The sequence below is a fragment of the Ochotona princeps genome, chromosome 26, assembly GCF_030435755.1.
Source record: "Ochotona princeps isolate mOchPri1 chromosome 26, mOchPri1.hap1, whole genome shotgun sequence".
Classification (NCBI taxonomy): domain Eukaryota; kingdom Metazoa; phylum Chordata; class Mammalia; order Lagomorpha; family Ochotonidae; genus Ochotona; species Ochotona princeps.
In genome coordinates, this window is record NC_080857.1 from 6,808,698 (window position 1) to 6,830,055 (window position 21,358).

Below are 21,358 nucleotides of genomic sequence, written 5' to 3' on the forward strand. Positions count from 1 at the left end.
TGCAGAGCTGGCACTTGCCCCTCGCCCCTCTGTCTTCCTCCATCCGTCCCCTCGGTCTGAGCACTGCCCTGGGTGTCGCAGTGTCCTCAGCCCTTGGGGGGGGTGTGTGCATGTGTCTCTCTGTCTTCTGAGGTTCCATGTTGACCACACGGCCTGCTCTGCTCCCAGAGACTTGGTTACCAGCACGACTGTCAACCAGATGCTGTCTCTTTCTGAACTGAATAGAGTAGCCCCGGAGCATACCCTATAAGGAGATCCCAGCACTACAGCACGGTCCCAGGAACTTGGCTGTGGAGTGGGGCTCAGGCGGCCCTCCACAGAGGCCTGGGGAGGCTGTCAACATTGCAGGGCAGCAGGGGGGCGAGGGGCTGAGATCATGTGTCATGTGGGACCACTCGTGCCCCTGGAATTCACTGTGTAGTGATCAGCCCTGCTCTGGTCTCTGGGTAGGGCAGCACCTGGTGTGGTAGCCGCAGAGTGCTGGGCTCCTGTATGGGAGCCCCAGGATATGTCCCGCCCTCTAGACTCTACCATTAGTCTGCAACATGGTGCTGTGTGCCTTGCCCTCTGTTGCCAGCGGCAGCGTCCCCGCATACCACCCCATGCTGGATTCCAGGCGAGGACAGGAGAGAAGGCTCCTCCTTGGAGCCGTGGTGGGCCGGGGCCAGGGCCAATGTCAAGATGCTGTGGTGGGTGAGAGGCCCTCTCTGCCTCTTCGCCTTGAAATGATTTTCCTTCTCTGAGCTGAATCAGGGGTTTTGTTGAGCCCATTCCCCCCACACCAAACTGGCACAAACGTGGCCCCATGCTGACTCTGCCATTTCAGGGATGGGACAGTCCTTGGCGGTCCCGCTCTGTGCCTGGGTGATGCTTTTGCTCAGGCCCTACCAAGCGCAAGGGGACAGACATGGGTTATTTAGTGTTTTGACAGGATCTCCAGGATCCTGGCTCAGCAGGGAGGCCTGCGGGACAGGGCTTGGTGGCCGGGGCAGGGAGGGGGATGGGCCTGGCCAAGAGGGGTTGAGGGCAGGCTAGGCCCTCCCCACCCTAACCTGGGGCATTGGCTGGACTTCCTGTTGGCTGAAATCCTGGGCTGTTGCTCAGGTCCCTCGGTTCTTTCTCTGCTTGGTTTGGAGGGGGATGAGCACCTCTACCTGAACATGACGTGCCAGGAGAATTCATAACCCCCTGGTGTGTGGTGGGTCAGGCTTCAGCCAGCCTCCCAGGAGCCTCAGGGGCGCCCTCAGCCCAGTGCTGAGGTGGACAGGGCTGCCTGGTAGACCCCCGCCCCTTCCTGCTCTTGTGATTGGCTGAAACTCCAGGAGGGGGTGCAAAATGTGCTTCCCCGCTTGTGTGGCCCAGTTAGTGAAGCTGCTGCCTGTGGTGTCAGTATCCCATGTGGGTGCCTGTTCAAGTTCCAGCTGCTCCTCCTCCTGTTACCTCCCTAATAAATGCACCTGGAGAAGCAGTGGAAGATGGTCCAAGTCCTTGGGCCCCTGCCACCTGTGTAGACCTGGATGCAGCTCCTGGCTCCTGGCTTCAATGTCCTGGCCTGGCCTTTGTGACCGTTTGGGGAGAGAGCCAAGCAGAAGGAAGATTTCTTTGTCTCTTGTCTATGTGAATTCATCAAATAAGTAGGTAAATCTCTAAAAGGAAGGAAAGAAAAGTTGTTTTTCCACAGTTCATTAGTTGATTTGTTTTGACTTATTTAAGAGATTGAGTTCCCACCTGCTGGTTCAATCCCCAAATGGCTGCAGTGGTTGGGGCTGGACCAAGGCTGGAGCAGGAGCCAGGAGCTCCATGGAGAATTCCCATATGTGTGGGAGGAATCAGATACTCCCACCGTCTGCCTACTGTGTCCCAACCTGTGCAGTAACAGGAAACTGGGTTACAAGGTAACGCAGGCCTGGAAGCTGGGTACTGCCTTCTGGGATGTCGGCCTCCTGAGCCATGGCCTGGCTGCCATGCCCACTGCCACATCTCTGGTGCTATGCTTTGAGCAAGTAATGGTCCTGCCGTGGCCTGCCCCACCGTGGCCTGCCCCGGGGCCACACTGGCCGCCTGTGAGTGTGCCTCTCCATCACCTGCTGCTCTCTCAGGTTTGTTTTCTGACCACCTGAGACTTTCTGTGCCTGGAGACTTTTTCTGTGTCTGCATCTCGCGGCGGCCACCGACCCTGGTTCTTGTTTGTCGCTATTATAAATAGCAGTGTGGTGAAGGCTGCCTGTTCTCCTGTGGCTGGGGCAAGGCTGTGGCTGCTGCCTCTAGCCACATGAATCATCAAAGTGATGTGTGCCTCTCTGGGGAGAAAAGCCCGCCAGACGCTGCAGGGGGCTGCAGAACATGGTGTTAGCGTGCACGTTAGCACATGCGCATGGGGACCTTAGCAGCGCCCGTTTTCTTTCCTCCCCGTGTCGTAGGCCAGCCTCTGTCCATTGCCCCGGTGGCAGCTGACATCAGGTGGGGCAGGTCAGCCTCACAGTGCTGAGGACCTCGGCCTTACTGCCTGGAAACAGGGTTGTCCCAGCTCCTGCCTCTGAGGCCCAGACAGATGTGAGCACTCTGACTTGGGGCTGTGGTCAGTTGTCGGTACCTGGGGGTAACTGGCTCTGATAGGAGTGTGAGAGGAGGATAAATAGAGCTGCCCCTTCCCTTCCCACCAGTGCCTTGACTTGCACATGATGACAGCCTGAAGGATGGGGTCAGCGGGAAGTGACCACTCCCATCCACCCCGCCTTGTGACCTGAGTGGCTGTGTGTCCTGTGGCTTCTGTCCCCATGCAGTCTTGAGTGTGGGCATGCCACCCCTGACCTTCTAGTCTGGTCCTCTCAGATGCCTCTGTGGCCACACTCCAGGAGGGACATGTTTCCCACACATGGTTGCCTGTGATTGGGTCTTTGAACCAGGAGCTTCTTTTGGTCTCCCATGTGTGTGCAGAGGCCTCAGGCCTAGGGCCAACCTTCACTGCTTTTCCAGGCATATTAGCAGGGAACTGGGTTGTAGGTGAAACAGCTGGGACTGGAACTGGTGCCCATACTGACTGCTGTAGCTGCAGGCGGAGGATTAGCATGCTGTGCTGCCGTGCTGACCCGAGGGGCAGGAAGACCCACCAGGCTGGGGACTGCAGGGGTTGGACCCCTCATACTTTTCATGCTGGGACTCTGAGGTGACCAGTGGCTCCAGGAGACAGATAACCAGAAGTTTGCCTTGGGAGGGCTGGGAGCAGAGGAGGGTACCTACTGGCACTATGTGACCCTGCAGCTCAGGTGCACAGCCCCCTTGGACCAGGGACCTAGAGCCACTGACCCCTGCAGGGGGAAAAGCATTAGGCCAAGGCCACCCTGCCTGACAGCTGGCTGAGCATGGAGCTCAGCTCCCGGCTTGCCTGCTGCTCCTCCGTATGCCTGCTCCCGCTCCTACTCTGCAGCTGGTTTCTACACTCCCCAGGGCGCTGTCACTCTTCTTTTTTTTTTTTTTTAAGATTTATGTATTTTTTTATTGCAAAGTCAGATAGATAGAGGAGGAGAGACAGAGAGAAAGATCTTCCGCCCAATGATTCATTCTCCAAGCGGCCGCAGTGGCCAGTGCTCCGCCGATCCAAAGCCAGGAGCCAGGAGCTCTTCCGGGTCTCCCATGTAGGTGCAGGGTCCCAAGGCTTTGGGCGTCCTCCACTGCTTTCCGAGGCCCCAAGCAGAGAGCAGGATTGGAAGTGGGGCTGCCAGGATTAGAGCCATATGGGTTCCTGGTGCATTCAAAGCGAGAATTTTAGCTGCTAGGCCACCTTGCTGGGCCCAGCGCTGTCACTCTTACCTGCCATGAGTCTCTGGCACCTTCGAGAGTCCCTGTGTGTGCCGGAGTCCAGCTCCGGCCCGGGGTTTAGAACTCGTGAAGTGTGCGTGGAGTCAGCGCAAAGAGAGAAAGAAAGAGACAGACCACTAGGATTACATGATTATAGTGGACTATGCAATAATGCCGTCAGCTTTATTTAAGCAGAATCAGTGAAACTCTGGCTCAGACTTTCCACGTCATGGTCAAGTGGGTGTTTCTAAGGACAACCCTGCCATCTGCTTTACCCAAAAACAATAGAAGTTCCTGCTACAATTCTTATTCTACAACTTAATCTTGTATCGCAAAGAAAAGGAGAACCTAAAGATTAAGGAAAGAATGAAACCCTAAATACAGGTCCCTTGATTAGCATAAGGTCAATGGGGACAGCCAAGACAGTAGGAATAATAGAAGGCCCTTTTGTAAGACATTATTATTGACAGTAACCTCCAAGCTCACATTGTGTAAAAAGCCAGTCTCACAGTAGCAAAAATGCCTGGACAGATTAGAATTCTTCCGCAGGGTGGTCCGGTATCCATGCAAAGGAAGGTGGAGCTGCATCCAGGTGGCTGTAGCTATCCCCCGGCCCTGCCGCAGCGGGAGGTTCCTTGCGGCCCTGCCAGCAATGGAACAATGTCTTCACACCCTCCTGTCCCCCACATCCACTGCACGGACCCCAACATGTGTGCATATCTCCTTTCTTCACTTTTCATCTTGAAGGCAACCCCGGGAAGTTGCTGTGTTCTGTCTCCAGAATCCAGGATCTGAGCCCACTGGCTCCCTTGGGTGTGAGGGAGCAAGATGTGCCTGTTGGAAGAAGGTCCCTTTGATGCCCTTTCAAAAGAACAGGTTTCTGAAGAGTTCCGCCAGCCCCCCACCCCACAACACGTGAGCTGTCCCTGGGGTGCACAGCAGATGAACCGGATGCCTGTGTGTGCTGTGGACTTGAGCAGCCTTGCTCTGCCTCCTGCCTTTGGCCTTGACTGGCCATGGGACCCTGGACAAGTCACTGTACCCCAGTAAAGTTGTAGATGTGTCCTGTGAGCAGTGGGCAGATGGGTGGGTGCAGGTGCCCCATGGTGTGCCCGCAGGGTGGGAAGATACGTGGTGCACTCTCCCAGCCCACGTTGGAGGTGCAGGAAGCATTCCCGCTCAGGCCCGTTTTAGCCTAATGGCGTCATGCTCGAAAAATGCTCGCACGCCATTTATTTAACTTTAAGTGGGGGGTGAATTCTGAAATGGGTTGTTTATTGTTCAAGTTGAATTTTTAATTTCTCATAAATTCCCCACAAATTGCTGTAGTGCATTTATATTTATTGAATCTGTCAGGGTTGTTTATGGTGCTGGGGCCTGGGCTCCTGTGTTTATGGGCTGTTGCTATGGTGACTCCAGGGTCTGAGGCTCTGGTGGAGATTCTGTGAAGCAATATGGAAGGTTCTGGAACGGAGCTGGTGATACCAGTAGAGCTGTGGCTGTCCGGCTGAGAGCCAGCCTTGGGCGGGCTGCAGCACTGCAGGCTCTTGCTTCGTTTCCGCTGACTTCATTGCTGGGGTACCCATGTGAGGTGCAGGTGTGAGGACCTCCAGGTCTGCATGCCCGGTGACAGGTGCCTTCCTGCTTGAGTGGTTGAACTGCAGAAGCCAGTGCCTGCCATGCTGTCCTCCACTCACTCCCCAAGGTCTTAACCTGATGGTTCCTTTCTGGTTCTTTCTCTCCTACCCCCCCCCCCCTCTGCTGTGTAAGGAGTGGATGCTGCCCTTCACCTTGCCACACCTGGTCAACTCCTTCACTGCATGAACCAGTCTCCATATGCACTACCCACCCCAGCTTCCTCCCTCCAGGGAGCTCTGGCGTCTTGAGCAATGCAACTTCCGAGACACCTCCTTCATGAAGCCCTCCTGGCTTTCCCCTAGATCAAGCCAGGCTTAGCTTCACTCTGAGTCCTAAACCCTCACCTGCCCCATCCCCCATGGGGCTGCCTGACTCACCACCTGGGCAGTGTCCCACCTGGCTGGGAACCTGCTCGTTATCCCGGGTGTCCCACCTGGCTCCTGGGTTCCTAGCCTTCCCGGAGCCTGTGTGCCTGCCTGATGAACATTCAGGGCTTGGGAGAGGGTGGGGCCTCTGGATAGCACCCCTGGAGGAGGGGGCTGAGCAGGCCCAGCTGGTGTGTGTGTGTGTGTGTGTGCAGGTGAGGTCGTGGAAGGTCCCTCGGCCTACAGGTGTCTGTGGTGAATCTGCTGTGGGCCAGGCAGGGTGGAGGCATCAGGGACCACGCAGGGAGCCAGATGGGAGGCTGGAGAGAGAGCAGTACATGTGTGAGGAGCGAGAGATGGGGCAGGCTGCAGGGCTGAAGATACAGGCAGGAACCTGGCACGCAGCTTGGGTTCACTGGACCAAGAGCATGCCCATCCTTCTGAGGGCTCTGAGCCCCAGAGAACGGTTTGAGCAGGAGTATCCGCCATGGGCTTGGAGTGGAGACACCCCGAGTGCCCACTTGCAGCTGAGGGGCTCTGCTCTTACAGTCATATCTCAACGATGAGAATGAAGCCATGGTTTTTGTGTGCACTGTCCTAGAATGTGATGAGGAGCCAGGTGGTGACCTGTCCTTGACCTGTGACCCCGTTCCCAGGAAGTTCTCTAGCTGGCGGAAGCCTGCTGCATGTGGGGAGAGCAGGCAGCCAGAGGACCCCTTGCACTGGGGCCCTGGGAGGGCATTCAGGGGCACCTCTGGCCCCCTGCCCCATCTTCTCATCTTCATCATGGATCATTGGTGTTCACTTACAGCATGTGCCGACTTTCTTGCAAAAAAAGGACAAAGCTGCAGAAGCAGAGGATGGACACCGTAAGTTCTCTCTCAGTACCTGTCAGAACACCCCTTTTCTCAGGGCTTCCCCCTGGGAACAGGCTTCCCTGGTCGAGGCCAACCCAGGCTCTTGAGAGAGGCAATCTGGTGGGGCCGTACCCCATTCATCTCCCCCTTGCTTTCCCTGGACTGGGGTCCCTCTGTAACCCAGGCAGGGGTGTGACACAAGTTCATACCCCTGGTCCTAGCCCCGTGTCCTTGGCACTGGTCAGGAAAAGCGGGTTCTGTCACCGAAGCTCCTGCTTGGCTTTGGGGCTGCAACGTCGGGCCGAGGAGACTTACTCCTGTGCTTAAAGTCTGGAGCCGGTTGGTGCTGGCAGGAGCCGGGACCATCCATCATCTGCCATTTCCCACTTGGCACAGGTGCACTCCAGCTTGCCTCAGGCCATCCCTAGTAAGCCGTGTTCAGCGTGTGTTTATCCCGAGGCACCCCCATCTTTGAGCTGAGCGTGCACTCTGGGTTGAGGAGATGGAGGCTACAGCAGGTGCACATGGCTCATGGGCTGCGACTCACCTACTGGGATGCAGGGACTCTGGCTGACCCCACGACCGGGGGAGGGCCAGAGAGGGCAGGGCTTACAGCATGCCGGGAGGAAGCTGTTAAGAACAGGACTGGCTGACTGGCTCCTTGGCAAGGAGAGAGAGGTGTAACGTGTGCTGCATGTTCTTCCTCTCCTGTCTTCCCGGGTGACATCAGCCCTGGGGGTTTTACCTGCTGTCTTGAAGTCACCGTCCGCTCCCAGGCCCGCCGGGGTACCTGAGTCAAGCCTCCAGGAGGATTTTCAGAGCTGTTTTGGCTGACAGTGAAGTGGAGCAGAAGGCATGGGGAGTATCCACAGAGCCCTGATCGCGCATGCCGGGCAAGGCCTGCGTCCTGCTCCACACCCTCCCCAAATGGCCCGTCTGTTGCAGGGGACAAGGTGCTGCAGCAGTGTTATGGCTGAGCACCCAGGCTTGGTGTGGGGTCTCACATGGGCTTTGGCACGTGCACAGTGACGTGGCGCTGTGCTTGTAGGCTCGCATGGAACCATGAGGCAACACGGGCCCAAGAGAATTGTGGGCTTCCTCTCTCCTCTTTTACTTCCTCCTCCTTCACATGAAAGGCTGAATTACAGTCAGAGAGAGAGAGAGAGACAGAGAGGGAGAGCCAGAGAGAGAGGTCCATCTGCTGTTTCTCTTCCTAAATGGCTGCAACAGCTGGGCTGGATGAAGCAGGAGCCAGGAGCTCCATCCTGGTTTCCACCCTGGGCGGTTGGGGTTCAGGGACCTGGGCGGTCACCTGCTGCTCTCCCAGGAGCATTAGCAGGGAGCAGGATCAGGAGTGGAGCAGCCGGGACTTGAGCTGTAAGGGGTGTGATGTCGCAGGAGGCAGCTTTACCTGCTGCACCACTGCACCACCTGCACCAAAGCACCGCCCGCACCTCTTTTCTTTCAAGAAGCATCTGGGCCGCATCCCTGAAGCCCAGCTGTGTGGAGGTCCCTGATAGCTCTGACTGATGGTGGCTGGAAGCAGGCTAAAGGTCCCTGAGCCTCAGGGACCCTGCTGTGATGTCGCTGCTGCTGGCACGAGCCCCTCCCAGCAAGAACCCCATCTTCAGATAGTGGTGACCTGGGTTGTGCTGGGGCCTGGTGTGCCTCCAGGGAGAGCTGCTAGGGAACCTCTGGGTCTTCTAGTACATCTGTGCCACTCTCTCCCCCAGGCCAACTGGGGACCAACCCTCGGTAGGGGAGATGCAGGCTGGTCCCGTTTCAGCCCGTGGACTTGGTTTGAGTGGTGACATGGACAATGTGGGCCTCCCCAGAAGTCTGTGTTCCTGCAGGGCGAGATGGGGGTGGAGTCATTTCTCTCTCCCTGGGATTTCCCTTGGCCTTAGTACTGGGTCAGACTGGACCAGGTCTCCCTAGGTGGGGGTAGCCTTCGTGGCTTGGCCTTGAACCTGGGGCCTTGTCTGGAGCCTAGAACACCAGGTCCTTGTTCCGCAGGCCCAGGCTGCCTGGGGCACCCAGTATCAACAATAAAAGACTTTCAACAGGAAGCCACCTGCTGCACTGTGTGCACTGTGCGTGGCTGCTCATGAGCCCAGCCGTAAAATCAACATAAATACAGCCAACATTTGGGGAGTGGCTTACAGCGCACTTTATCCCTGCAGTAGCCTAAAGCCAGTCCTGCAGGCCACAGAGAGCATTAATTATCCTACCTTTTGGATGTGGAAAGAAACTTTCAGAGACGTTGGATTACTCGTCAAGGTCCCAGAACCATTTGGTGGCCGAGCTGAGGTTCGAACCCAGGTGCCCTGCCACTCAGGTCCCTGTGCTGTCTGCTCTCTCAGCCCTTATCCTCATGCCCTGCCCCCTCTGAAGAGACCAAAGATCCCCCGCTTCTCCCCCACTTCTCCCTCCCCCTTTGGCCGGCTACAGAAGGGTGAAGCTGCTGGTAGTGTCAGCAGTGGAGTGTGCTGGAATTTCTATGATGGTGCTTGGCCGTTCCTCACCCAACATCGAAGTGAGCTCTCCGCTCTCCTGGTTGAGCTGATGGCAGGGAGTTGTTCTGCTTCATGTTGCCTGCTGTTTCCTGTGCTAAGGGATTGGAGGCACAGGTGGGCTCCACTCTCCCTGGGTCAGGCCTGGCATGGGACAGATTCGGCCTTGGCTAGACACTGGGTCCTATAGCAGCACCTTCCGGACACGGAGAGGGTGGCATTTGGGCCTCCTGCAGGGGTGTCTCCTGCCCTTGTCCTGTTCTGCACTCGTACTAGTCCAGCTCATTCCCTGCTGAAAACAGGAGGGCCTGGTTGAGGCAAGCCCGTGGGCATTGGGTGCCTTCAGCTCCCTGGGTCTCCCCCCACCTGGCCCCACCACCTCAGGTTTCCTCCAGACAAACCTCTCTCCTGCCAGGACATGCACTTGTTGGGTTATTCCTAGGGCCGCCTCTGATGGGATGGTAGCAGGTGTAGGGGAAGGGAGAGGCAGCCTGAGCCGCCCAGGCTGGGAAGATGTTAAAAATGCAAGCTCGGCCTCTGGGAGCAGCTGGCTACACTGATGCAAGAGCCAGGTGGCTGTAGAAGGTGCCCCTGCTGAGTCCAGCAGGGTCTGCTGCTGCTGGGACAGAGTTGGTCTTGCCACTCGCTGCCCCCTGCTCCTGCAGGGGGCTTCTGCCACTGGCAGCCTTAGTAGGGTCCCAGTTCTGTACCACCCCCACCAGCTCCCCTTCCCTAGCCTCATTTGCCTCGCCTCTGTTTTGGTCCCTAGTGCTGCTCCTTCGGGATGCGTCTTACCCACCTCCATCCTCCATCATGTGGCCCAGCTCTCCACAGCCCCACCCACCCCGGCTGGTGTCTCTGACGCCTGGCTCTCTCCACTGAGCCATCCCCTGGTCCGCTCTGCCCTGCTCTCATGTTCCCTGCAGCCTTTGTGTTCAGGTTAAAGTCTGAGCTCTCAGGAGTGTTGGGAGGCTCTCACCCCATGGGCTGGGGCCACCCCATCTCCCGCCACTCCTTAAGTCAAACACCAGCAAGGCCAAAAACACTCCAGATCCCCGGGCCCTACACACAGGGCCTGAGCCGCCTTGGCAAGCTCCCTTCCGTCCTTCAAATCCTGGCTTCCTGGTCCCTCCCCATCCCTCCGCTTGTAGAGTCACTCTGTGCTCGGGGCTGCTGGACTCAGGTCCCTTAGCTGTCCCGTGTCCCCGCCCCTTACCTGTGGGCTCTCCAGGCCACTTGCCTGGGTACCACTGAGGAAGCTGGCATGCACCTGGCCCTCGGTGAAGGACCTGTGTCCTTGTTGACTATCCCAGAGTCAGTTGAGCCCATAAGTGCTTTTGAGGGCCCTTAAGGGACTCAAACTCCTCAACAGCTTTGCCCTCTGAAGTCACCAGCTTCAGGCTGGAGTGGGACAGATCCTTGCCCTCCACCCCGCTTGCATCTGGGGGTGCCCAGGTTATGCAGTTTTATTCATGTATACGACCAGGGAAAGAATATTCTCTTTCACAGGGGGCAGTTTGGGGCCTGTCCCCTTATTTATGCCTTCAGCCCTGGAGCCATGGCAGCATTCTTGTGACCATGAGGTAACAGGCACCCAGACAGAAGTCTCCTACGGTGAACATGGCAGAGCAGAAATCAGAAAAGCACCTGTTCTTGGTGATGTCAGGCAATGGAGACACCCCCAGGGACCCACTGCCTCCCGATTTTCCGGCTTTGGGATCAGAGCAGTTTTTTCACCAGTGCTTAAAATCAAACACTTCCTTTCTGGTGATGCTGAGCTTGGTGGAACTTGTTCTTTGTTATCAGAAAGCAGAACACACCTGAGGGACCAGGACCAGCTATCATGGAAACAAAATGTGGGCAGCTGGGTGCATTTGCCAAGCAGAGGGGTGACGGGCATCACACTCCTTCGTGGGTCAGGGTGAAAGGCACATTGTGAAGGCCCCTTGGGGCAGGTGTCACCGATTGCAACACAAATCCATGTGTGAAACAAAGTGTCCCTAAGCAGAATTTATTAGCTCCGTGTGTTTCAAGAGCATGCAGAGCTGGCAGCTTTTGAGTCAGCAAGGACTGAAATATACGTCAGTGTGTCATTGGTGTGTTCTCCATCCTGCAGGCTTACTGGGAGGGTTACATCGGGTGGGCTGTTGTCAATTGCATGTCAGTGGCTGCTAGTCACTGCCGCCTGCCCTCCCCTCCCCGCCAGCACCTGGATCGCCAGTGTGGAGGGCTGGGACTTTTTGGTTCTGACTAGGTCAGGCTTAGGCCGTGTTCCTTGTGTGCTGGTTTCCAGGGCTGCCCTATGAGTGCCTGTCAGCTGGAAAGCTCCGCCAAACACAAAAGCTGTGAGTCTGGCTCTTACAGTGTATCAGTGCTCCCTCTGTCTGACCCCCTCCCCAGCCCCCGGTTCAGTCCCCAGATCCCATTCTCTGACTTAGGGGAGGGGCCCAGGGACTGTCTCTGGGCCTGGCTGCAGCACACAGGACCCAGGACAGCTGAGACCATGTTGGGCTGCTGGGCGGTCCTGGCCCACACCTCTCAGGGTGCAGGGTACAGCCCAGGCCAGTTACTTTGGGTGTGGAGATTTGGTGATAACAAGCCGCCTGTGTGTGGTGGGTCCCCCAGGTGCTGTGCAAGGCTGTCGGAGAGTCCCAGGCAGGAGGTCACTGGGCCTGCAGGCCACAGAGCAGCAGAAAAGTACCTGTTCCCTGATGCTGTTCCCGCTGTTCCGGGGAGCGCGCCCCTGCAGGCGTCAGCTCTCACGTCCTTCCTGTTGCCTGGCCTTGCAATGCTGGCTGTGGGAGCCCCAAATTCTTGGGGAAGTCAGACACTACACAGGTCCTATGCTAGTGCCTCTTCCTGCATGTGCCTCTACCCTGTTTCTGATAGGGACATTGGCACATAGGGAAAGGCAGCCTGAGCCAGGCCACCCTGTGTAGCTCTGTGCCACTGCCATGGACCCCCCAGTTAATGCCATTTCTCTGTGCCTTGGTGCCCCTTTCTGCAGAACTGAGTGGAGGAGTAGCCAGGGCCTGTGGGGCCACACTCCTGAGGCCTTAAGGCCAGCCAGGGGAGTGTCGGTTTGAGCTTCCATTTGGCCTGGCAGGTGCCAGCTGATGACTGCAGGCCACCTGGTGTTTGACATAGAAGCAAAAGGCCTGGGAGTGAGGCTGGACCCAGAGAGGACTGCGTGTGTGCTGGGGACTTGAGGGCCAGGGTTGTGTCAGGGTGGCCTGGTACCGATAAGGCCATGGGCTGCTTTGTGAGCCATGAAGCTGGAAGCAGTGTGAACCTTCGTGGAGGGCTCTGGGGAGCCGTGGATTGATTTGGAACAAATGAAGAGACTGGTTTCCAGAAGGGTGTTCTGCTGGGTCTGGCCCAGCGTGGGTTGGGGACAGCCTGGGCTGGAAAATCAGTTTGGAAGCAGTGGAGACGTCGAAGTTGGAGAGTAGAGTTCAGTTCTCGTTGCTGGCTTTGTCTGTCAGTTCCCTGGTGATGGACAGGCTGGGAGAGTAGGGGTGTGTTGAAATGGGCCTGGGTAGGCCTCTATGTCCCTAGTTGTGCTTCTTGACCCTGTTGCATTTTCCCATCGGCTGCCCCATCTGGGAGTTTGAGCAAAACCTTCAGAATGGAAAAGGGGGGTGGGAGGGTGCCACACAGCCTTCTGCAGATAACTGCTTGTTGGGGAGGGGCAGGGGCGTTTTGATGACTTCAGAAGGTGCCATTCATTATCTGAGACCCCCTCATCCCCTTGATTGGAGCCAGAACTCCTTGGCTGGGGCGCACCTTCCTGCCTGCCCCTGACCATTGTTTGCTGAGTGGGCGTTCGTCAGAACTGCAGGGTTGTAGCAAAGAGAGGATGTGTGTTCCTAGTCAGCTCCTATTATGTCGGAGCCTTGGGTTTATAACTGAGATCCAGGACAGTTTGCCTAGTGTTAATTGAGAACGGTGAGGACTGAGAGGGTGTGCCTGCACGAGGCGGATGTGTGATGGGCACCACACTGCTGTTGTTTCACCACAGTATCAGAGATCTGGGCACCCAGGGAGGTGAGTGGCTGCAGTGTTAGACACGTTAGCATGCCAAGTGTGGCCTGCTCTCCTGTGCTGACCAGGCTGAAGCTTCTGCTGTGAGCACGCTCGTTAAGCCCCAGCCTCTGCACACCTGATCAGATGAAGTGTGACAGGTGGGGAGCCAGGGTCTCCGGGCAGCTAAGTTGCTTGGTGCTGGTTCCAGGTCCCTGTGTTTCAGTCTCTTGCCTTCCAAGGATGGCCATTTCTTCCTGGTCCTGTGGAGTCCACCCCGGGGCAGTGTGTGCAGCCACAGAGAAGGAGAGTGGCAGGAATCTGGGCTGGGCATGGTGCCACTTCCTGATCAGGCAGCGCCATGGGCTTCCCTGGGAGGGAACCTTGACCCCTCTAGGGGAGGCTGGAGGCATAGCAGGTAGGTAGGAAGAGGAGGGAGTGGGGCTAGTAAAGTGTGGCCTGGAGGGGGCAGAGACCTGTCCCCTGGACATTGCTGTCCCTGTCCTTGTCCCTCAGGCCACCTTCATAGGAGAAGGCAAACCCTGCTTCATGACCCAGGCTCATGCTTGCTTGTGCTCATCTCTGAGGTCTGTGACTACGAAGATTAACCCCAAAGAAACACATTAGCCCTAAAGAAACAAAAATACCCTGGGAGGTTGGGGCAACGAGTACATGTGCTCTTGGGGTGTGCCTGGTGTGGGACGGCTGGGGGGTTGGCATTGTGCTATAGTGCATTAAGCCACTGCTTGCAATACCAGCATCCCATATGAGCTCTGATTTGAACATTAGCTACTCCCAATCTAGCTCCTTGCCAATACGCTCAAAAGAGCAGCAAAAAGATGTCCCAGGTGCTTGGACCCCTGCCGTTCATCTATGTGGGAGACCTTGATGGAGTTTTTTTTTTTTTTTTTTTTTAAGATTTATTTTCATTATTTGAAAGTCAGAGTTACACAGAGATGGGGGAGAGAGATGGAGGAGGGACAGAAAAAACTTCCATCCACTGGTTCACTCCCCAAATGGCTACAATGGCCAAGTTTGGGCCAGGCAGAGGCCAGGAGCTTCTTCCGGGTCTTTGGCCTGGGTGGCAGAGGCCCAAGCACTTGGATCATCTTCTGCTGCTTTCCCGGATGTATTGGCATGGATGGTGGAGGCCAGCCTCACAGATGGGTGCAGAGGGAGGCAGGTAAGGGGCCAGGAGATCAGGCCACCCAGGCCTGGGGCAGATCCTGTGACTCAGCCCAGCCTTCAGGCACTGCCACAGTGAGGCCTGACTTCCCATTTCCTGAAATGCCTTTACTAATTCTCAGCACATTTAGAATTTGCATTAGAGGTCAGTGCGAATTCAGCCCTTGGCCAACTCTGAAAGGAGGCAGGCACATGCATGCACACGCACACACACGCGTACGCACACACACACACATGCTCACTGTGCTCCCGGAGGTGAGCGCTGACTCTCCCACCCCCACCCTGGGTACAGCCCTGTAGCCTGTACCCAGCATTGCCCTGGTGGGGTCATGGACTTGGCAGGGAGGTTTGCTGTGACTCAGGGGCTTCCTGTGTGGTCCCCAGGGGGTGAGACTGGCCTGGCTTGGAGCAGGACTGCCCCTGTAGCACGGGAGCCCGCTTCTCCCCAGGCTGTCCAAGTCAGCTGCCTGGCCCTGCAACTTCCTCCAGGAACAGAGCCTTGGCAGGTGAGGGTTGCTGCCTGAGAGAGGAGTGAAGGGGAGGTGGGGGTACAGCCCAGGCCTGACCTCTCGGGAGGGAAGCTGGGCTTTGGCTTTCCCAGGGTGGGGGCAGCAGGGTATCTTATGCCTTCGAGGTCCCCGGGTGTCTCAAGCCCCTGCCTGTCTGCCCTGGAAGGTGCTTAGCCATTCCTGGCTCTGGGCCGCCCTCAGTCTGCCCCTCCCCCTGCAGGATTGAGATCAGTGGGTTGCTGGTGAGGATCCCAGACTGGGAGAATAGAGGCACTGAGCCCCGTGAGTCATGAGGGGAATGGGGGTGCAGAGAGCTGGAGGGGGCGGCGTCTGGCAGCAAGCAGAGCGGCGGGCGTCTGGAGGTCTCATGGGGCTGGTGCCCAGCCCGCATCCTGCGGAAAGCCGCGTGTTACTGCACACTGGGCCTGTTGGAAGAAGGGATGTGGAGGAGTCAGTGCCTCTTCTCCCTGGTCTTTGTCTTTACCTTGACCTGTGTGAGGCATTGGCCCTGGAGCAGCTGCCCACTGTGGCCTTGAACACATGCCCTTGCGGAACCGTTTTCTGGTGTTAGTAGCAATGCATCCCAGGCTGGGAGTTCAGCTAGGGAAGAAGGGAGAAGCTCTGGGCCAGGAAATGAGGATATCTCTTGGGTACTGGCAGCCGTTCCCATTCACCTGGCTCTCAGGGCCAGAACTGGAGGCCCCATTCGAGGTCTGGGCCTCCATCTAAGTCCCTGTTAGATGATGGCGCTGGGCCACCTGCCAAGCCAGTGCCAGACCGCTGACCTGTAGCCCACTGCGCTTTGTAAACACTGTTGTTTCTAAAGTTCTTTCCTAAGGCCACATTCCTGGAGCTCTGGGCATCCTGGAGCCCTCTCTGGGTCAGTCCAGACAGCACTTCCCGTGCCCTTGGGCAGTGGCTGTGTGCCGTCCCACTGCATGGGTTGCACATGTGGATTAGCCGCCACTCCCTCCCTGGTGGCTATTTCACAGTTTACTTACCTGACCACCTGTGTATATGCGAGTTCATCTGCAAGCTCTGTTCCTAGTTGCAGGATTCCAGGATGTAAGGGCGTGTGCATTTACAGACTCAGTGGGTGTGACCGACTTGCTCCCTGTTCACGTGATTCCGGTTTGTGTCCTGCTTAGCCATGGTGGGAGGGCCAATTTTTTTTTATTTTTAAAGATTATTTATTTATTTATTTGTTTGTTTTTTTTATTGCAAAGTCAGATAAACAGGAGGAGAGATGGAGAGGAAGATCCTCCATCCGATGATTCACTCCCCAAGTGAGCGCAGCGGTCAGTGCTGTGCCAATCCAAAACCAGGAGCCGGCAGCTTCCTCCAGGTCTCCCATGCGGGTGCAGGGTCCTTAGGCTTTGGCTGTCCTCGACTGCTTTCCCAGACCACAAGCAGGGAGCTGGATGGGAAGCGGAGCTGCTGGGATTAGAACTGGCGCCCATATGGGATCCCAGCATGTGCAAGGCAAGAACTTTAGCCACTAGGCTACTGCGCTAGGCCTGAGGGCCAATGTTTTATTAATCTCTAGGACTTTAACCAATCTGGTATAGAAGAAAGGACCTCTGGTGGCCTCTTGGGACACTTACATCCCCTTAGAGTTCTGGCTTGTGCCCTAGCTGCTCCACTTCCAATGTAGCATCCTGCTGACAGGCCTGGGGAGCAGTAGGACTGTGACTGAGGTATTTCAGCTCCTGCCACCCACATAGAAGACCTGAGTGGAGTTGATGGCTGCTGGCTTCAGCCTGGTCCAGCCCCAGCTTTTGCAGTCATTGGGGGAGTGAACCAGTGGATGGAAGGTCTCTGTCCGTCTTTCCAGGTGCATGTGCTGACACTAGGAAGGGGTTTTGTTCCTTCATTCTGCAGGCTAGGACGCAGCAGGGACTGCTGCTGTCCCTGGGGCCCCATAACTAGAGGCTCAGGCCTTGCTCTCTGACCCCCCTCAGCCTAAGGACAGGAGGGGAATACATGGACCCAACGCTGGCCTGCCTCCCTGCCCCAGCCGAGCCACATGGAGCACAGGCAAACCTTGCTGGGTGACCTCGACGCCCCGCCATGGCACTCCACACCTGTTGGCATCCTGCTTTTTGGCCTGGGACGGGAATAGACATGCCCGGCAGCCCAGCCGGGGTTTCGTTTCCACCACGGCACCATGTAAATAGGAAGAAGACCAAGCAATGCCCTGGGCAGCTTCAAGGGACTACAGGAGGCTTTTCTAGGATGCCAGGAAGCGGTGATGGCTCTGACCAAGGTTCTTGCCTTTTGATCCCAGGGAACTGGACAAGGGTTTTTCCCTTTCAGAGTAAATTCCTGTTCCTCTGTACCACCCACCTCTGCAGCTGTAAAGCAAGATCCAGCTGTGCCCCAGCTGTGCCCCAGCCTCAGTCTTGCAGTTGCTTGTTGGGGACCTTCTGGCTTTAATTCCTTGTTCTCCCTATTCCTCTTCTTTTCCTATGTCCTTCATTTCAACAAATGCGAAAACAATAATAATCATCTTGGGGTGGGGTACCACCTGTCTTACCAGAGAGGATAGACAAGCTGGTGCCCCAAATCTCAGAAGCTTAAAGACATGAGCTATTCCTTGTTCTTGCTGTACTCACATGGGGGCAGCTGGGGCTGTGTTCATCCTCATCAGAGATCCCAGGCTGAGCAGCCTCCATCCTGGGCTAATGCCAGAGAGAAACACTCTAGAGACCCTCCTACAATTAAATGTCCAGCCTGGAAAGTCACATGATCTGCCTTCCCCTGCAGCTCATTGGCCAGAACAAGTCACATGACCACACCTAGTTGCCCTGGGATCAGGCAGTGAGTGCTGCCCTGTGTCAGTGAAGTGGCCCACGTACCCACAGTGCTGCCAGTGAATGTCCCATGTGGTTGCAGTGTTGACTCACTATCTCCCCAGCCCAGTCTCCACGGAAGCCTCTTGGCTATCATCTCTAGTGCCCATCCCGTTGTGGCTGTGACCCAGTTGGGGAGCCAGCGCCTGTCCTGGCACCGGCATGCTGTGTCTGTCCTCCTGTCCACAGGGCCTTGGCATTTGTCCCAAAGATCATCTCCCAGACCAACTGCCCACCAGAGGGCTTTCTGGGTCAAAGGGCACAGTCATATTTGTTCTTTTCATCGGCCCTTGAACCTGGCTCCCCGGCTCTGGCCACAGACTGGGTTTCCCTTAGTTTCGGAGAACCGGGGGACTGTCCTACTTCCCTGGAGTGCCATTCCCTCAGCAGTCAGTCCTCAGTGCTCCGCTGCTGCAAGTCACCGCCAGCCTCGGCCCTTGCCTTCTGGGAGTGAAAGGTCTTTGGCTCCCTACCCCCAGCCAGTTTGCTCTTCCATCTGTCCCCCTAGTGTCTGGAAACCAGTTACCAAGAAACTGTGGAACTGGGTCAGGGAGCGTTTGCAACAGAGGCTGCTGGGTCAGCTGGCACCAACCTGCTAGGCTTGGTGGCGACACCAAATGACCTCTGGCTCCTGACCCCTCTGAGGGATATGTGGTACCCCTTGGAACACACACCTGCTGGCCCCAAGTCCACTGAGGTCATGTGCCCTGTGGGCAGTCTGCCTGCATCCACTTGGCCTTCAGGAGAGACCCAGCTTCTGCTTGGCAAGGCCGTGGCACACACTAGCAATGGTAGTTCTGCCCCAGATCAGCAGAGAGTGTCCCGGGATGAGTCACACCGGCGCCCGCTCACCTTGCATCTGGGCCATTGCCAACGCGCCCTTGCTCGATCTGGCAACTTCTGTTTGAAGTCACAGGAAGAAAAACCCCAGGCCCTCACGCTGGCCTCTGGTGTTGTCTGGCCTTGGCAGGAAGGGAGCCTGTGAGTCCTTGACCTTGGGCGTGTTCTGTCCTCCTGGCCCAGCTGTTTGTCTGGGATGTGGCCCCAAGCAGGAACCCAGTGAGGACTTGTTTTCACCTCTACTGGTGATGGTTAGCATTGGTGCTGCGGCGGACACTTTGGAAGGTTCTCGTGGGATCCAGGCTTTGAGCAGCTCATATGCTTGACCCGTGTGTGCACTCTCTGTGACACGCGTCACAGGAGCCTCTGCTATGAGAACAAGAGCAGCTCGCAGGGCGTAGCATGGCAGCTGGTGCTTCTGGTGCTCTGTGCTGGGAGTGGGGGTGGGGGTGTGGTGTTGAGAGCCGAGACCTCGGACCTTGGCTCGGCCCTTAGTCCATTCGCCGCCATGTCTCGCCCCTATGTAAATGAATGAGTCCCTGTGAGCCAGGCGTGAGGGCAGAACAGGCGTGCAGGAGCTGGCGCCCTGCGCTAGGACCATGAGGAGATGCTTTGCATTCTGAGAGGCGCCCCTTATCCTTGCACCTGTCTCGCTCCCACTCTGGCTGCAGCCACAGCATCCAAGCGTGTCTGGGCCTTTGAGTCGAGTCACTCAGCTGCCTGGGGGCTCTGTGATGACAGGAGCCAGAAATTCTCCCTGCCCAAGAAGATGAGCATTCCTGACCTTGGAGACAGCAGCTTAGAGAACTGGCTTCACAACCAGTGCCCCGGTGCTTTCCCACAGGTCCTTCCTTTTAAATGGAGAAACTGAGGCATGGCACAGTAGAGTGACCTGCACTGCCCAACAGGAACAGCTGAACTGGACTGGGTTTCTAGGTCTGTTCTCTCTGCCTACCCACTCACCGTAGCAGGTGCTGGGGGAGAGGGTCGCAACCCAGCCAAGGGTCTGGGCAGTGTTGGGTTAATCATTTTTGAAAGTGGGAGGCGACTCTTGGGCCACTGGGGCTCATGGCCTTTGTCCTCTCTCCTGCCAGCCCTGCCCCCACCCCCGCCACGCTGTCTTAGTCACCAGCAAACACTGGCCCCTTGTTTTCTCCGGATCCAGGACTCCAAGCGCAGCACACAGCATAGGAGCATCAGCTTCTTGAAATGGCTGGGGTTGCGTGATGAACACTACAACGTCCCTGCTGGCCACAGCAACTGCCCCTGGCTGCAGTGGGCCACCTTTCCTTGGAGGTCACCTTTCCCCTCCCTGGAGGGACCCACTGGACCCCTTCTACACCAGAGAACCAGGAGGTTCTAGAGTTTCAGGGTGACAGTCCAGCAACCGAGGGAGGCCTCTTACCCCCAAGACCATGCCGCTGCAGCATCCCAAGGTGTCCTCTCTCCCAGGATTCACCTGTCTGCTTTGGGGGCTGAAGCCGGGGAGGCTGAGGCCCCACCGAGTGAGAGACTCACCTGGGGCAGTGGAGACACCCGTGTGGTGGGGTCCTACACACATCCCATGAGGATGCTGTGGCAGGCCTGTCATAGTTGCTGTTCTCATGAATGCGTGTTTTACTGGCAGAAAAATGCCTGGAAGATACACACAGGAAGGTGGCTGACTTCCAGCGCTGCACTGTTTACCTTTGGCGCAGTGGCCAGGGATGCACAGAGCTTATTTTCCAAACAAACCCTGGTTGTCAGGTCTACAGACCGTAGGCTGATGCCAGGTGGGGATGCCAGGGGCACCCCTCTGCCCACCTCCTCTCCCCAGCCCCGGGAGCCCTGTGACTGCTCCTGCACAGACTTCTGCACCCTGGTGCTGCAAGGGCTGCGAGGAAGCTCCTGTGGTCCAGCTGTCTCCGTGCGCAGCCGTCCTGGTCTCCTGTGTGCTGTCCATCTCAGCAGAGCCAGAGGTCCCAGCAGAAGCGAGTTGGGGTCTACAAAGGCAGGCTGCCCTTCCCCTCAGAGTCTGCACGTTCTCGGGGAAGGGGAAAGGAGGGGAGGTACATGGAGCCAGCAAAGGAAAACAAGGCCTGGGGTGTGGATGGGGGTGCTGGACCAGCTGGTTGCTCTGCGGGAGCCTTGACTGGCTGGCTTGCATCCACTTCCTCCTGCTAATGTGGTCTATGAACTTGGACTTGCTGCGGGGAGAAGAGGGCTGGCTGCCCTTGGGAAAGAGTGGAGGGGGTGCGTGTTTTGCCTTGTACATGGGCTGGTTGTCTGTCCATCACCATGGTGAGGGAAGAGCTTTCTTCAATGTTTTCTTATTCCGAAGTCCAAGGGATTTCTTCTTTCTTCCTAAATAGGGGAAATCCCGAAACTTCTTTCCTGGCGCACAGTGAAAGAGAGGAGTGAGACCACCCGCAGGAAGAAACTGGCACATTCTCCAGGCTTAACAGGGAGACTGGGAGGATTGTTTCAGGGCCAGGCTGGGTCCAGGACACAAGAGAGCGACCCTTGTCACTTGCAAGTGTAGCAGGAACTGCACAGCCTAGAGAGAGGGACCAGGCAGCTTTCAGAAAAAAGGCAGGGCCCCCTGGACGCCAGGGGTGAACACCATGACCCCTTGCTGCCAGTCCCACCTGTCTGCTGCTGCGTGTGGCTGGCCCGAGTTGCCCTGTGACAGACCCGCCAGCTGGCTCTGTAGGCTGGAGGTGGAGGACGCACAAGGGCGCTAGGGGACCCTGCACGGAGGGCTCAGCTTTAGATTTGGGTGTACATCCTTACCCTAGT

The 21,358-nt window shown here is 56.9% G+C and overlaps 1 protein-coding gene across 1 annotated transcript in view; it reads left to right on the forward strand.

Moving 5' to 3' along the window:
• The window catches only part of ITPK1 (inositol-tetrakisphosphate 1-kinase), an 83,958-nt gene that overhangs the window by 33,286 nt on the left and 29,314 nt on the right, over window positions 1–21,358 (forward strand). The gene's annotated exons all lie outside the window — the stretch shown is intronic.